At 42.5% G+C, this 14,255-nt stretch overlaps 1 long non-coding RNA gene across 1 annotated transcript; it reads right to left on the bottom strand.

Annotated features, from left to right (window-relative positions):
- Positions 1–4,195: 4,195 nt before the first annotated feature.
- On the bottom strand, positions 4,196–13,507 carry LOC131201203 (uncharacterized). The gene is made up of 3 exons (XR_009155797.1): positions 13,425–13,507; positions 12,391–12,460; positions 4,196–4,248 (listed from the first exon to the last, which is right to left on the bottom strand). It is a non-coding gene; the product is annotated as an uncharacterized LOC131201203 (long non-coding RNA).
- Between the last annotated feature and the right edge of the window lie 748 nt (positions 13,508–14,255).

Below are 14,255 nucleotides of genomic sequence, written 5' to 3'. Positions count from 1 at the left end.
TTCTGCTAAGAAATCACTGCCACTTATTAGCTGTAGATTACTTTTTCTCCTCAACTATATATCCCTAACAGGTACAACGTTCTAATGCACTCTAAAACGCGTGTGCAAAGAGGTCAAATGGATCCACGGATTCCATATTGAAGACTTAGGATGAGATACTTCTTAGTTATTGTTTTTTTAAGAAAAAAATGGTAAATATGAGAGGCCATCTTAGAGAGGGCCGAGTTGCGTTTGTTCAACATCTACTGTGAAATCAGACAAGTGGAAAATTGTGATGCTTCAGGAAGGAAATCCAAACACAGCCTCCTTCTCTGGGACTAAAATATGTTGATCCTTAAAAGACATGGCACTCTTCTTTTCTTCAATGATAGACCAGATGGACCATGTCAATCAGAATAGAGGTGGAACGGACCTTGGGGTTTTCTAGTCCAACCCCCTGCTCAAGCAGGAGAGGGAGGCTGTTTCCTTTTGCTCAATTATAGAAATTCACAAATCCATAAATCAGGTAGAATATCTTGCTTTGGAGGTAGGATATCCTAGTTCAGGGTTCATCATCTGTACAGACTAGGAACAATATATCTCTGGGATTATTTATTCAACATATTTATTTAGTTATTCATTCATTCACTCACTCACTAACTCACTCATTCATTCATATGCCATCCAGAATCTCATTTCAGAATGAGCTAGGTGGCATATATTTAATAAATAAATAAATAAACAAACAAACAAACAAACAAACAAACAAACCCTTGCAATACCACCAACTTGCAGGACAAAAAAAAAATCAGTTTTGCAAATTCAACAAGCAAAGAGTACAGTCTACCATTAACATGTATAATATGTATTTCTCATATCACCTTAGTCTTAACGCATGTTTGTGGATCACGTTTTACAAGAGCTTTGTCAGTGCTAAATACTAAGCACTCTCGCTATTGCTTTGAGAATATGGGGAACGTGTAGAATCCTAAAACAGGTGGACAGTATTATTCAGATTTAGCAATGTAGTTTTCATATAAACCGTGAAGGTTGAAAATCCCAGTCTTGGCAGCTTGGTGCTTAATGCGAACATTTATCTGCTATCCCATAGTAGCAGTACATAGTAGATATGCCTCTCTTTTGAGAAAACTTTCCATGGATCTGTCAGTGCAAGGAACCAGAATAACACTATGAGCTGATAGGCAAAGTTACTTTATTGCTACTTGCCCATTTACAGGAATCTCACCAGACTTTCTGTACTCTCCAGAGAACAACCAGATAATCTCTTTAGGGAGATCTTTTTTTGGAGGGGGGAAGAATGTCAGGGCTTCGACTCTTCATCCCCTGCAGGGATTCCATGCTAGCCAGTCTCTGAACACCACCCCACACCTCCACGGATTCCACCACAGTTCATGGACATTTATGTTAGTTTGGGGCAGGGGTCAGCAACCCGCGGCTCTGGAGTCACATGTGGCTCTTTCCTCCCTCTGTTGCAGCTCCCTGTCACTCAAAACATGCGTCACAACTGCCAATGTGTGACACCCGCCGGCATGAAATTTATTGAGCTTTTCGACCTTTTTTTTTCTCCAGAGTTCAAAATGTTTTTGTTGCCTGCAGAAATTAAAAATTGTTTTCTCTGTAGCAGTTCATTGATTACATAAATGCAACACACTATAGTTTTTTTATATATACATAGCATCATAAAAGTAAAAAGATGATATATGCGGTGTTAGCTTCATTTAGATGTCAAAAGGGTTTTGTGGCTCCCGGTGTTTTCTTTTCTATGGGAAATGGATCCAAATGGCTCTTTGAGTGTTTAAGGTTGCCAGACCCTGGTTTGGGGGGTATAATTTATAGAGAGTGTTTCTTTCTTCAGAAGACTGTATTGGAACTGCACTCATAAGCCTCAAGGTCACCAACATTTATTTGTTTGTTTGTCAAACATGTACAAGATAGCAATAGCAATAGCTCTTAGACTTATATACCACTTCACAGTGCTTTTACAGGCCTCTCTAAGTGGTTTACAGAGTCCGCATCTTGCCCCCAACAATCTGGGTCCTCATTTTACCCACCTTGGAAGGATGGAAGGCTGAGTCAACCTTGAGCCTGGTGAGATTTGAACTGCTGTACCGCAGTTAGCAGTCAGCTGAAGTAGCCTGCAGTACTGCACTCTAACCACTGCACCACCTCAGCTCTTGGTAACAAGTATAGGTATGAACATAAACATAAACAAAGAAAGTAAATACAAATAAATGGGGACAGTGAGACAAGGACAGTTGGCATGCTGGTGCGCTTATGCATGCCCCCTTTACAGACCTCTTAAGAAGGGAGTGAGGTCCACGGTAGACCGTTTGAAGTTGAAGCTGTGAGGGTTTGAGGCTGTAACAACGGAGTCGGGTAGGGCATTCCAGGTGTTGACCACCCTGTTGCTGAAATCGTATTTCCTACAATCGAGTTTGAAGCAGTTTACCTTGAGTTTGTATCGATTTTTTGCCCCTGTACTACTGTAGTTAAAACTGAAGACATCATTGACAGGCAAGACTTTGTAGCAAACAATTGTATGTACTATGCTTAAATCGGACCGCAGGTGGCACAATTCCAGATTGTCCAAGCCCAAAATTTTAAGCCTGGTGGCATAGGGAATTCTACTGTGAGTAGAGGAGTAGAGTACTCTTCTCATAAAATACCTCTGAACCCACTCAATCATGTTAATGTCCGAAATACATATCGTTTCTTACAGCAGGAAAAATTTTTTGGCAGAATCCTGCTGACTAGACTAGACATTTTTGGAAAAGTCAACCCCAAAGTGATTTGGGCAAATCAGATAATAATTGCTTGTCTTTGTTTAGCCCTGCTCACACAGATGCAAATTTCAATTTTGCGGCATGGGCTACCTTTCTTTTTTTTTTTTTTTAGAATAACAGAGTTGGAAGGGACCCTGGAGGACTTCTAGTCCAACCCCCTGCTTAGGCAGGAAACCCTACACCACTTCAGACAAATGGTTATCCATCCTTTTCTTAAAAACTTCCACTATTGGAGCATTCACAACTTCTGCAGGCAAGTTGTTCCACTGATTAATTGTTCTAACTGTCAGGAAATTTCTCCTTAGTTCTAAGTTGCTCCTCTCCTTGGTCAGTTTCCATCCAATGCTTCTTGTCCTGCCCTTGGGTGCTTCAGAGAATAGCTTGACTCCCTCATCTTTGTGACAGCCCCTGAGATATGGGAACACTGCTATCATGTCTCCCCTAGTCCTTCTTTTGATTAAACTAGACATACCCAGTTCCTGCAACCGTTCTTCATATGTTTTAGCCTCCAGTCCCTTAATCATCTTTGTTGCTCTTCTCTGCACTCTTTCTAGAGCCTCAACATCTTTTTTACATCGTGGTGACCAAAACTGAATGCAATATTCCAAGTGTGGCCTTACCAAGGCATTATAAAGTGGCACTAACACTTCATGTGATCTTGATTCTATCCCTCTGTTTATGCAGCCCAGAACTGTGCTGGCTTTTTGGCAGCTACTGCACACTGCTGGCTCATATCTAAATGGTTGTCCATTAGGACTCCAAGATCCCTCTCACAGTTACTACTATTGAGCAAGGTACCACATATACGGTACCTGTGCATTTTGCACCGCCCCCTAGAGTCGGCAACGACTAGCACATATGTGCAAGGGGAACCTTTACCTTTACCTTTTAGAACCTTACTTTTTTCATTGTTGAATTTAAATACCTACTTGTGAATGCCTCGTTTCTCTGTGAAGTTTCATCCTCCATGTAAAAAAGTTGGGGGAGGTCCCCCAAAAAAGTAGATTTTAATTTTTTTTCCAAAATGGATGTTTCGCAACTTTCTTAATAACAACAACAGATCCAAAGGTGTATTAAAATTGCAAACATTGGACTAGTTGGTATACAATAATAATAACTGTGACAGTGATGATGATGATGATGATGATGATGCAAAAATTTTAAAGCAAGTATTTAATATGAACATATATCTTTTTTTCATTTACTTTCAAGGTATCCATGCTAATATAATTTTAACAATGGTTCTTTAACAGAAACACATTAGGTGCAGAGCTACAAAGTGCCCAAATCTATGCTAATGCATCAGAAGGTGTGTTTTTTTTAATCTTCTGCATCTTGAGAGATTCAGATTTCTTCTAATTTCCTATTACAGGGGACTCTGTTTTGCCAGTGACCATGGAGCAAATCTGTTCTTCCATGTCTTTAAGACTTGAGCTGGAAAATTGTTTCTGGGACTTTAGGTAACCTAGAAAAAATGTGGAAAAATTACAGTCAGTTCTTCATCTAGAAAGCTACTCAATTGTCAACTTAATTGAAAGTAGCAGCAGAGAAAGACATGGTGATAATAATAGGACGGCTATTTATTTTGAATCATCTAAGCCCCTCCGGTGCATGGAAACCACTAGTCAATGGATAGAATAGAATAGAATAGAATAGAATAGAATAGAATAGAATAGAATAGAATAGAATAGAATAGAATAGAATAGAATAGAATAGAATTTTTATTGGCCAAGTGTGATTGGACACACAAGGAATTTGTCTTGGTGCATATGCTCTCAGTGTACATAAAAGAAAAGATAGGTTCATCAAGGTACAACATTTACAACACAATTGATGGTCAATATATCAATATAAATCATAAGGATTGCCAGCAACAAGTTATAGTCATACAGTCATAAATGGAAAGAGATTGGTGATGGGAACTATGAGAAGATTAATAGTAGTGCAGATTCAGTAAATAGTTTGACAGTGTTGAGGGAATTATTTGTTTAGCAGAGTGATGGCCTTCGGGAAAAAACTGTTCTTGTGTCTTGTTGTTCTGGTGTGCAGTGCTCTATAGCGTTGTTTTGAGGGTAGGAGGTGAAACAGTTTATGTCCAGGATGCGAGGGGTCTGTAAATATTTTCACGGCCCTCTTCTTGATTCGTGCAGTATACAGGTCCTCAATGGAAGGCAGGTTGGTAGCAATTATTTTTTCTGCAGTTCTAATTATCCTCTGAAGTCTGTGTTTTTCTTGTTGGGTTGCAGAACCGAACCAGACAGTTATAGAGGTGCAAATGACAGACTCAATAATTCCTCTATAGAACTGAATCAGCAGCTCCTTGGGCAGTTTGAGCTTACTGAGTTGGTTGAGATTAGGAGATTAGGATGGAAACTAATCAAGGAGAGATCCAACCAGAACTAAGGAGAAATTTCCTAACAGTGGGAACAATTAACCAGTGGAACGGCTTGCCTTCAAAAGTTGTAGGAGCTTCATCACTGGAGGCTTTTAAGAAGAGACTGGACAGCCGCTTGTCTGGAATGGTATAGGGCAGTGATGGTGAACCTTTTCGGCAGTGAGTGCCAAGAAGATCGTGTGGAAATGTCATGTGCACACTTGTCGGGGCCGCGCTATGGAAGAGCTGAACTTCCAGGTTCTAGCGCATATGCGTGCCTGATGATCAGCTGGTCGGCACGCATGCAGAGGCCAGTTTTTGGCACTGCCACGCATGCGAAGGGATCATGCTCCAGAAAAGCTGAACTTTTGGGTTCTGGCGCACATGCGCACCTGACAATCAACTGGCCGGTGCGCATGCGCACACCGGTTTTTGGAACTGCCGCACATGTGGACAGCCAAACATTGTGCACACATGCGTGCAAGAAACTCGGAAGACAAACAGGCAAGGCCACGTGTGCCGAGTGACATGGCTTCGTGTGCCACTTTGGGCATGCGTGCTATAGGTTCGCCATCACGGGTATAGGGCCTCCTGATTGAGGAGCGGGTTGGACTAGAAGACCTCCAAGTTCCCTTCCCTAACCCTAACCCTAAGTTGCTTCTCTCCTTGATTAGTTCCCATCCACTGCTTCTTGTCCTGCCTTCAGGTGCTTTGGAACAGGGGTCTCCAACCTTAGCAACTTTAAGACTTGTGGACTTAATCATCCATTGTGGACTTGTGGACTTAATCAGCCATTGATTAGTTTCCATCCACTGCTTCTTGTCCTGCCCTCAGGTGCTTTGGAACAGGGGTCTCCAACCTTGGCAACTTTAAGACTTGTGGACTTCAACTCCCAGAGTTCCTCAGCCAGCTGGCTGAGGAACTCTGGGAGTTGAAGTCCACAAGTCTTAAAGTTGCCAAGGTTGGAGACTCCTGCTTTGGAGCATAGCTTGACTCCCTCTTCTTTGTGGCAGCCCCTGAGATATTGGAATACTGCTTTGGATTGCATTGGCTTTTTGGGCTAAAAAAAAAACACATCTAAATTCTAAGAATGGACTTCTAGGAGTCGAAGTCCATACTTAAGTCCATACCCTCGCATCCTGGACATAAACTGTTTCAACTCCTACCCTCAAAACGACGCTATAGAGCACTGCACAACAGAACAACTAGACACAAGAACAGTTTTTTCCCGAAGGCCATCACTCTGCTAAACAAATAATTCCCTCAGCACTGTCAAACTATGTACTGAATCTGCACTACTATTAATCTTCTCATAGTTCCCATCACCAATCTCTTTCCACTTATGACTGTATGACTATAACTTGTTGCTGGCAATCCTTATGATTTATATTGATATATTGACCATCAATTGTGTTGTAAATGTTGTACCTTGATGAACGTATCTTTTCTTTTATGTACACTGAGAGCATATGCACCAAGACAAATTCCTTGTGTGTCCAATCACACTTGGCCAATAAAATTCTATTCTATTCTATTCTAAAGTTTGCCAAGTTTGAAAAACACCGGGTTTAGAAGAAGTTTTTCTCATTAGTCATTCAAAGTCTCTCCCAATCCTGCTTGTAAAATGCAGCTGCTGCCACAAAACAAGCCAACCGGAATCGTGGCTTCTGAGGTGGGGGGGGGGAGAGAGAAATTAAGCTTAAGGACTGTCAACCATGTCTTCATCAAGTTGATCTAACTAGGAGAACTGACAAGTGTCTGCCACTGAAACTTATTCATCAAAACATAGGAACACTCAAAAAAGGAGAACATGCTGCCTCAAGTAAACTTGTCAATGCCGAGCTAAATAACTTGCCTAGGAGAGAGAGAGAAAAAAAAATTGTACAGCCTCTGTGTGTTTGTGTGTGTTTAACCTGCCTTCGATGCTATCAGTAGAAAATAAATCACTAAATATTGTTCTCTGGCTGTGAACGGCATATCAGCATATTCCCTCGGCAAGGTTTTCTTCCTGTCAGCATCGGATCCCGGCTTTTCTCTTCTTGGAAAAGAAGTTAGCTAGTCTTGCAAACGTTTTAATACCTTATCAGCTTTGAGAAGAGAGGGATGCGGGGGTGGGGGGTGCAAAGAGAGGAGGGGGTTTTCTGTAAACTGATGGGAAAGTAGCCCAGCAGCTCTTAGGTTACCAATCCCTAAGTCCTGATCTCTTTCCTCTTTGGGGCCTTTGTTCAAAGCCACCCATCCATAGAAAAATCAACCCCTTTGGCTTATTATGTAGTTTGTGTCTGAGGTGACCAAAACTATTTCCTGCATCTGGCGTTGGGTGCTAATTACCTGCTCAAAGACCTTGTAAATGCCTCCCTCAACTTGTCACTCACACACAGACACACACACACACACACTGAAGGAAAACTCCACTTTTTTCCCCAAACCTGGGCACTTTTTCTACCCTTTCTTCATTATTATTATTATTATTTTTAACAACTTCCTAAAAGTTTGAAACGGGGGAATCTCCAAACAGGATGGCCTTTTGCTTCGCTTGCTGGTCTCCCACTCAGCCACCACTCGCCTTTCCTCCCCCCCCCCCACCACCACGCAAGGTCAGTTTTTTACCAGCTGCGGCTGGCCAAGCGCCATTCCACCCCCCCCAAAAAAAATAGCAGGGTGGGGGTGGGGGCTGGAAGGAGAGCAGGCTTGGAAAGCCGGGGGATCTTTTCTCCCACGGAGGGACTCATCGGGGTCTTTGTGTGGCTGCTGGCATTTTTCCTCCCCACACACTGTGCAGATGTATTACTTAAAAATTTATCTTGAGGCCTTCCTCGAGTAAGGAGAGGAGAGGGGAGGCCGGGTGCCCGTAATAAGCGCAGCCCCCACCCACCCACCCACCCACAATGGGCAAAACCAAGATACAAAGTCCATTCAGTGTATTTACTGGGGAACAATAAAACAGATTGAAATGGCCTTGCACCTGCTTAGCGTTCTTGCCCTTTAAAAAGGCAGGCAGCGGAAAAGGTCTTATCTTTAAAATAAAATAAAATAAAATAAAATAATAAAATAAATTAAAATAAAATAAAATAAAATAAAATAAAATAAAATAAAATAAAATAAAATAAAATAAAATAATAAAATAAAAATAAAAATAAAAATAAAAATAAAAATAAAAATAAAAACTGCAGGACCAGAACTGATCTGCTCTGCAGCTCACGGGACAAACTGGGGGAGTAAAACCATCTCTCTATCTCTCTTTCTTTCTCTCTCTCTCTCTCTCTCTCTCTTCCCTGGTTGTTTTCTGAAAAATTAAAATTAGGAGCGGGAGGCACGAAAATTCAATTAGGGAAGGGAAGAAGAAGAAAAATTCCGCTCTCCCAAGTTGAATTCCCCCCCTCCCCCACCGTGGGCTGCTTTTTATGATAATTATTATGAAGAAGGGGTTTTAAATTGGGAAATTGTAGGAAGGAAAGGGCTTTAAAAGCTCTTCTGCGGGAACACAATTCCGAGATCTTTGTGAGTGCTTTTAAGGGGCAGCCTTTTTCTTTCTTTCTTTCTTTCTTTTTTTTTCTTTCAAGAGGCAACTTCAGCAAAACTCAATCTGTGTTGTATCAACCTCAGAAGTGCTCAATCCTGTCAAGGCCAACTCGCGAAAATATAGTTTAATTCTCCAGGAGGGAGAATGTTTTGAGGATTCTGATTGGCTGGAAGGAATGGGACATCCAATGGGGTGTAACTTGCAGTTCCCTCCTCCTTCCACCTGGCACCGCCTCCAGGAACCCAGCAATGACATGATAAAGTTTATATACTTTGATTCTGGGATGGACTAAATAGAGAAAACCTGTTTCCCTGGCAATGCAGAAAGGTTGGTATAGGTCAACCACAACTTATGACAACAATTGAGCACAACCACATTTCTGTTGCTAAGCTGTTAAGTGCATTTTGCCCCACTTTACGACCTTGTGGTTGTTAAGTGAATCACTGAAATTATTAAGTTAGTAACACGCTTGTTAGGTACATCTGGCTTCCCCATTGGCTTTGCTTGTCAGAAGGCTGCAGAAGGTGATCACACGACCCCAGGGTACCGCAACTGTCATAAGTACAAGCCAGTTGCCAAGCATCCAAATTTTGATCACGTGACCAAGGAGCTGCGGCAAACGGTCGTTAAGTGTGAAAAAACGGTCCTGGGTCACTTTTTTCAGGGCCACTATAACTTCAAATGATCACTGCATGAATGGTTGTAATTCGAGGACTATCTGAAGAAGGGGGGGGGGAATGAAACGATTGTGCAATTACATTGGCAGAGCCTGCTATAAACTATAAAGGACTCTCGTACTGTTAATGGGCAGCGTTGCTCAGCCGTTGCCGTAAAATATAAAACTGCTTCTAATATAAACACAACAATGGCTAAAATACACTTTAAGAAGGGACACAGTGGCTTAGTGGGTAAGAGACGCTGAGCTTGTCAATCGAAAGGTCAGCAGTTCGGCGGTTCGAATCCCTAGCGCCGCGTAATGGGGTGAGCTCCTGTTCCTTGTCTCAGCTTCTGCCAACCTAGCAGTTCGAAAGCAGGTAAAAAATGCAAGTAGAAAAAAATAGGGACCATCTTTGGGGGGAAGGTAATATCATTCCATGTGCCTTTGGCGTTGAGTCATGCCAGCCACATGACCATGGAGACGTCTTCGGACAGCGCTGGCTCTTCGGCTTTGAAACGGAAATGAGCACCGCCCCCTAGAGTCGGGAACAACTAGCACGTATGTGCGAGGGGAACCTTTACCTTTACCTTACACTTTAAGAGGGGAACATGCCATCAGTAAGAAAAAGAATTGTCGCAAAAGACCAAAAGTAGAAGCACTGAAGGTTTTGTGTGCATTATTCGGCCCATCAAGATTCTGTTGAGTAGATGTACCATCAGTTAGCAATACCTATCAATTACTGCCACCGATTGCCTCCCACCAACCCGTTCGCTCTCACAGAGAGGGACTCCTTAGGGTGCCGTCCGCCAGGCAGTGCCGACTGGCGACACCCAGAGGAAGGGCTTTCTCTGTGGGGGCTCCCACCCTCTGGAACGAGCTTCCCCCAGGGCTGCGCCAACTTCCCGACCTCCGAACCTTCCGCCGCGAGCTTAAGACACATCTATTTATTTGCGCAGGGCTAGCCTAGGGTTTTTAGTTTTAAATTTAGTTTTAATGGAGTTTTATACTATTTTAGTGATATTTTAATTTCGGCCTAATTAATAAGTTTTTTTAATTGTTGTTTTTATTTGTATTATTCTTATGTTTTTATTTGGCTGTACACCGCCCTGAGTCCTTCGGGAGATAGGGCGGTATAAAAATTTGAATAAATAAATAAATAAATAAATAAAATAAATACATCAATTCAATTAGATTCAGAATAGAGCTGGAAGGGACCTTGGAGGTCTTCTACTCTAGGCCAACCCCGTGCTCAAGCAGGAGACCCTATACCCATGATGTGCCAGAGGTGGCACGCAGCACCCTCTCTGATGGCACACAAGCCATTGCCCCAGTTTAGCTCTGCTGCACATACATGCATGCCTCCCACCAGCCAGCTGGTCTTCAGCTCTCTGCCGCGCATGCGCATGGGACGGGTGTGTGTGGGGGTGTGCACGAGGGGGGCCACATGTGCTAGTGTGGGGGCAGGCCGCGTACACAGGGTGTGCATGGATGCACGGGGTGGGTTGCTTGCAGGGCGCACATTCATGCACGGGCCAGGTGCATGTGCGGGGGGTGGCGGGGTGCATTGCATTTTGGGGGTTTGGGCATGTGCGCACTTTGGGCACTCGGTCTGGAAATGGTTAGCCATCACTGCCCTATACAATTTCAGACAAATGGCCAGTCTCTTAAAAACCTCCAGTGATAAAGCACCCACAACTTCTGGAGGCAAGCTGTTCCACTGGTTAATTGTCCTCACTGTTAGGAAGTTTCTCCTTAATTCCAGGTTGCTTCTCTTCTTGATTAGTTTCCATCCATTGCTTCTTGTCCTGCTTTCTGGTGCTTTGGAAAATAAGTTGACCCTTTCCTCCTCCTTGTGGCAGCCCCTTAAATACTGGAATTCTGCTATCATGTCATCCCTGGTCCTTCTTTTCTCTAGATTGGCCATACCCAGTTCTTGCAACCGGACTTCATGTGTTTTAGTCTCCAAGTCCTTTAATCATCTTAGTTGCTCTTCTCTGCACTTTTTCCAAAGTCTCAACAACTTTTTTGTAATGTGGTGACCAAAGCTGGGTGCAATATTCCAGGAGGGGTCTTACTAAGCTTGCCTTAAGAACAATTGTGATTTAATTCTGTTCTATAGGACCACAAAAATTGGTCTGTATCTTGTAGTATTTATTTGGGCAAATATAAATTCATAAAAAGTAAACGTAAAGGTTCCCCTTTCACATATGTGCTAGTTGTTCCCGATTCTAGGGGATGGTGCTCATCTCCATTTCAAAGCCGAAGAGCCAGCGCTGTCCGAAGATGTCTCCGTGGTCATGTGGCCAGCATGACTAAATACCAAAGGCGCACGGAACGCTGTTACCTTCCCACCAAAGGTGGTCCCTATTTTTCTACTTGCATTTTTTACGTGCTTTCGAACTGCTAGGTTGGCAGAAGCTGGGACAAATAACGGGAGCCCACCCCATTATGCGGCACTACGGATTCGAACTGCTGAACTGCCGACCTTTCGATCAACAAGCTCAGCATCTTAACCACTGCCAAAGTCCCATTCACTAATTTATTACATTAGTGTCAGTGATGACAATATTGTATTTGACTACATAGGCCCACGTAGAGTACACACAATATAGTCAGCTCCAAAGAGATTGGGCAGTTGTTGGAGCAGGAATTGTGGACATATACATGGATATGTTATACCTAAACAAATCGATCAAATGATGACATTTTTACAATTGGGGAAAAACAACTGTCATTGTTTCCCTCCTACATCCAAACTTGTAAGCCAACCCCCGTTTTATCCTTGCAGTTGAGAAGGTCTTTGCATTTAATTCTGTAAAGCTTGATTCGGTTTGTTTGTATAATGTTACAATTGTCATTTATTCCTCCAACATCACAAGGAATCGGAATATTTACTGTACATTTTGGTTTGTGGTGCTTTATATGTCTCAAAACATGAGAACTTGTAGGTGTACGCACAGATAGTCCTTGACGTAAAACCATTCATTTAGTGGCCGTTTGAACTTAACAGCGACAGTGAAAAATGTGACTCACAACCAGTCCCTGAACTTACGGCCGTGGCAGCATCCCCACAGTCACGTGGCTCCTGGTAACCAACAGGTATTTCTGAGGCTTGCAGTGTCCTGGAAGGAGAAGGAGAAGGAGAATGTCTATGTAGATTCTCAGTCATCCAGGTCATGGTTGTCCCAAAGGTGTTTTTTTTTTTTTTTGAGAGGCAACTGGACTTTCTGGTTTTCCTTTGAAGACGTTTCGCTTCTCATCCAGAATCTTCTTGGATGAGAAGAAAAATGTCTTCAAAGGAAAACCAGAAAGTCCAGTTGCCTCTCAAAAAAAAAACACCTTTGGGAAGAAGAAGAAGAAGAAGAAGAAAAAGAAGAAGAAGAAGAAGAAGAAGAAGAAGAAGAAGAAGAAGAAGAAGAAGAAGAAGAAGAAGAAGAAGAAGAAGAAGAAGAAGGAAAGAGGAGGAGGAGGAGGAGGAGGAGGAGGAGGAGGAGGAGGAGGAGGAGGAGAAGAAGAAGAAGAAGAAGAAGAAGAAGAAGAAGAAGAAGAAGAAGAAGAAGAAGAAGAAGAAGAAGAAGAAGAAGAAGAAGAAGAAGAAGAAGAAGAAGAAGAAGACATCCTGATTGCACTGGTTAGAAATTTTGTGCAGAGTGAAACAGTTCCCCTCACCAGCTGCAGTAAATAAAATAAACCGCAGTGGGGTGATTTTCAAGGCTGTAAGAGGCTTTTTGTCCCCGTCTCATTCCCGGGGCCTCCAGGGTTTCTGAGTTCCTTCTCCACAGGTTCTTAATGTTTTGCCTCTCGGGTACAAAGGCTCCTGTGCTCCAGCCCCACTTTGGAAAGCTCAGCCCCAATCTTGCACATGCTGAGGGTTACTAACAGCAGACTGAAACGTTGCAGGGAGGGAGAGGGGATGCGGGGCACTAGCAATTTAGGATTTCAGCATCGAGTGCATCGGGAGACACAGGCTGGAATTAAAAACAGCCTTTTGTTGACATATTAACCCTTCCGGCGCCAGCTTTTCTTTTCAAGCCCGCTCAGCCCACATTGTTTAATAAGGATAGAAGCAGGCTCAGTTTTACAAACCTGAACCGAAGGTCTCATGCTTTGCAATGCACGCTCTGGCTGTGAAAACCTTCTGCATTTTTTTCTTTTCCAGAATTGCATCTGTTGTGTATCTGTTTTGGCTTTCTGGTTCGTGGTACCAGCTTGGATTTAGAAGGCTGTTCAGGAATGTTGACTCGTGCATGTGTGTGTGTGTGTTTTAAAAAAGCACACTTTGAAATGTATTTATTCTGCCAAAAGAGAGGGGGGGGAAACAATTTGGCTTGGCTGGTTGCAATTGTATTTCAAAGCATTCCCAGCCGATTGCTTTTCGAGGAACTCTTTAAAACTGTTTTACTGTGGATTTGTTCCACAAGACGATGGCTCAACCCTGAATTATTTTATTGAGTTATTTTATTTTATTCTATTGGAATGTATAAGCTGCTCTAACGCGCTTTGAATGAGTTTGAGGTTCTTGAGTGTTTAAAAATGCGTGGAGGAAGCCCAGTTTCTGGTTTATAAAATCCAGGGAAAACTTAAAAAGAAAAGGCTTTGAAAAGAAAATCTGAAAAAAAAAAGAAGACGACGACGGTGTAGTTTTACCAAAGTAGCCATAGTCTGAGGTAAACAAGTACCTGTTATAAACTGAGAATCCACTTTCAGAAGTGATTACTTGGTAACAGATTCACGGTGGAGTTTGATCTATGGAATATCGTTTTGAAATCTTTGAAAGTAAATTTGTTTTAAAAGTCTCAGCATCCCCGACTCAGCTTCACATTTTTCAAGAAAATCAGTATGCTGTCCAAATAACACTACATTAGCGCTAAAATCTTTGAACACAGTGAATTCAATCCTGAATAAGCAACAAGTGAG

The sequence above is a fragment of the Ahaetulla prasina genome, chromosome 6 (assembly GCF_028640845.1).
Source record: "Ahaetulla prasina isolate Xishuangbanna chromosome 6, ASM2864084v1, whole genome shotgun sequence".
Lineage (NCBI taxonomy): Eukaryota > Metazoa > Chordata > Lepidosauria > Squamata > Colubridae > Ahaetulla > Ahaetulla prasina.
Note: the sequence above shows the minus strand (reverse complement) of the source record. Positions and strands in the feature narration are given on the sequence as shown.